The sequence below is a fragment of the Echinops telfairi genome, unplaced genomic scaffold, assembly GCF_000313985.2.
Source record: "Echinops telfairi isolate 266 unplaced genomic scaffold, ASM31398v2 ScPeMD7_7457;HRSCAF=8495, whole genome shotgun sequence".
In the NCBI taxonomy this organism is placed as follows: Eukaryota; Metazoa; Chordata; class Mammalia; order Afrosoricida; family Tenrecidae; genus Echinops; species Echinops telfairi.
This window is the reverse complement of record NW_022111357.1, coordinates 3,272,115-3,275,599: the sequence shown is the minus strand read 5'-3', so window position 1 is coordinate 3,275,599 and position 3,485 is coordinate 3,272,115. Positions and strand designations below refer to the sequence as shown.

The 3,485-nt window shown below is 42.4% G+C and overlaps 1 pseudogene; it reads left to right on the top strand.

Moving 5' to 3' along the window:
* Positions 1-3,235, top strand: part of LOC101645631 — a 6,694-nt pseudogene extending 3,459 nt beyond the window's left edge.
* Positions 3,236-3,485: the final 250 nt, after the last annotated feature.

Genomic DNA, 3,485 nt, shown 5'->3' with positions numbered 1-3,485 from the left:
AAAAACAAAAAACATCACAACAACGACAAAAAAGAAAAGCTTGTAATTAGTTCAAGGACTGTTTGTCTGCCTTTAGGAGTGTTTTCCAGTCGAGTCTAATGGGGTGCCAAGCTCTGGCCCCAAAGTCTATTTTTGGCATTCCCTGGGTACTTTGTTGCTCTGTTCCCCTTGCTGTTCTGTTGCACGTCCTTAGTGTTTTGCCTCGGTGTGGTGGGATCAGATTGGGCAGAATTCCCACACTGTGTCTCCAGTGTTGTCTCCTGTAGGGCTATGGGTCAGTGAGGGATGTTGTGTCTCATAGTGGGGTCAGCCATATGGTCTTCACACTGACTGCTCTGAGCGGGAATATCATCCTCAAGCCTTGGTGGGCCAGCATGTGCTCCACTCTCTCTTCCTACCCCTTCATTTTCTCCCGTGTGTTGATCAGATGAGTCCCTCTCCCTGAGCTGCAGCTTCAGTGCTGTCCTCTGAAGTGAATTCTTCTGGGGGGAGGGGCAGGTGAGTGATATTCTTTTTCATTGAGCAAAAGAAGATAGGTGAAATAATTTTCTCAAAAAGTTTTAATTATAGCAAAAAAAAAGTTTGAACTATAAATGGCATGTCTAATGTAACCTTTTCACTTTTAATATTTCTATAGCTCTCAAATAGGAGCCCTGATAGCATAGTGGGTTATGCCTTGGGTTGTTAACAGAAAGTGCAGCAGTTCAAAACTACCAGTTGCTCTGTGGGAGAATGATGACAATTTCTACTCCCATGAAGGTTTACAGCCTTTGAAATTCGCACAGACAGTTCTAGCTGTCTTATGGAGTCACTATGAATCTGAACTGACTCGAAGGCAGTGGGGTATAGCCCTCAATAGTTAACAAGCTAAGAAATCTTGATGCTGCTTTTTCAGGAACCAGATGTGGGTAGTCGATCACTTCCCACTTGGGGTATTTGCTATCGTCGATCACTTGGAGAATTATTTTATTGAAAAGCTAGTAGGTGTCTGAATCTTGATTCTAATATGTGGTGGTTTGTTTTGTTTTGTGTTCCCAAGAATTTTTTTTCAAAAATTTAAATGTATGCAAAGCTTTAAAATGGTTTCTTATATACGCACAAAAGAAAATCGAAACCTTTGAGCATTCAGATTTTTCTCTTTATGTTGCTCTTATTCCTTGAATTGAAGTCTCTTCTGGGAACTGATATACATCTTGTTAACTTTCAGTTCTTTTTGACGTTATTTTGAAATCCGGGCTTCTCAAGTTCTCACTTTGTGTTACGATATTAATAAGCCTTTAAAAAAAGCAATCAGTTGCCATCAAGTCTCACTCAAAAGAACTCAATAGGACAGAAAGTGTAGAACTACCCCAGAGGGTTTGCAAGGCTGAAATCCTTAGGGAAACAGACTGCCATATCTTTCTGAGTGGTTAGTATGTTCAAACCTTCAGTCTTTTGGTTAGCAGCTTAAACATTTGTTAAAAATAACCACATGGAAATGACTTAAACTTAGAGAACTGTCTTCGTCTCTCACTCAAAGTTCTTTTTTCAAATCAAATCCAAAGGAAGTGGAAGAAATAATACTGCTATTAGTTCTCTAGCTGGATAAACTCTTCGGTTTAAAAGTACTGGTAGGTGCTGGGCAGGTCAGTGGATCAAGACTTGAGCTTTGTGGGACGAGCTATATTTGAATAAGTAGAATATGGATGGTGAGTCTGTTAATAATGGTTCAAATCATTTAGGCAAAGGAGTAAAGACCCAAAACTGCCACTTATAGATGCATCCTATCAGGTGGCAAGACTTCATCTGACACACTTTGGACATACTGTTAGGACAGACCGGCCCTGGAGAAGGACTTCATGTTTGTTAAAGCGGAGGGGTGGCAAAAAGAGAGACAGTCTGGCAGAGGAACGACTGTTGCTCTGTAGTAGCTTTTGGTGCCCGGCTTGTCTGGGCTTGCCGAATTCTGCCTTTCCCCTCTGAATTACTGCCTAGTGAAGAGGAAGCCGTGGCTCTTTGAGTTACCAGGAAGACAAAGATGGATGCTGAAAATAAGGCAAAGATCAGTATTGCAGGCACCGAGTGTGTGCCTGTGGCCGCGGGTGCCTCTTCCAAGCCCCGGCTCAGGTCGAGGATTGCTCTTGGAGACTTCAATAACAAAGTCAGAGAACAGCCCCAGGCCAAAATGCTTCTGAAAAAGGAAGTAAAAACATCAGCTGCTGGGAAGGTTAGGGCCAAAAAATGAGCAAAACCCCCGGAAAAGGCACATTTGCTTGAACCTGTACTCGAGCCAGAACCTGGGCCTGTTAAAAAAGAAAGAAAAGCTTTTGCCTGAGCCTATTTTGATGGATCCTCCCTCTCCAAGCCCAACGGCAACATCTGGATGTGCCCCTGCAGCAGAATATCTGTCTCAGGCTTTCTCTGATGTAATTCTCACAGTGAGTGATGTGGATGCAGAAGATGGAGCTAATACAAACCTTTGCAGTGAATATATGAAAGATACTTATGGTGGTCTGAAACAACTTGAAGAAGAGCAATACCTAGTGGGGTGGGAAGTCACTGGAAATATGAGAGCCCTCCTGATTGGCTAGTGCAAGTTCGGATGAGATGCAGGTTGCTGCAGGAAACCATGGACATGACTGTTTTCATCATCGATCAGAATAATTGTGTTGTATTCCCAAGACGCTGCTGCAGCTGGTTGGCATCACTTGCCACATCAATTGCAAACAAATATGAAGAAATGTGCCCTCCAGAAATCAGTGGCTTTGTCCTTGTGACTGATCACATGCTAAGCACCAGATCCGACAGATGGAAGCAAAGATGTTAAGGGCTTTAAACTTTGGCCTGGGTCTTGCCCTATGTCCCTGCACTTCCTCCGGAGAGCACCCAAGGTTGGAGAGGTCGGCGATGTGCAACATACGCTGGCCATGTATCTGATGGAATGAACTGTGCTGGACTGTGATGTAGCACACTTCCCTCCTTCTCAGGTTGCAGCAGGAGCTTTTTGCTTACCACTGAAAATTCTTGATAAGGGTGAATGAACACCAACCCCGCAGCATTACCTGTCATATGCCGAAGAATCTCTTTATCCTGCTCTGCAGCACCTGAAAAATATAGTCATTGTGAAGCAGGCACTTATAAATACATGACTATCAAGAACAAGCATGCCATATCTAAACAGGATAAGGTCAGCACTGTAGCACTGCCGAACTCTGCACTACTTCAAGATCTAGCCAAGGCTGTGACCAAGGTGTAATTATGAACTTGAATAGGAATACTTTAACATCTACAAATAAAATCGGCATTCAGTGCTGTCTGTATATATTATTATGATACACTTACATTTAATAAAGTCTGTGACCCACTTTTACTTTTTTATGTTTATTTTAATTTCTAATCATTTTATTGGGGGCTCATACAACTCTTATAACCATCCATCCATTGTGTCAAGCACATTTGTACATTTGTTGCCATCATCATTCTTAAAACATTTGCTTTCTGCTTGA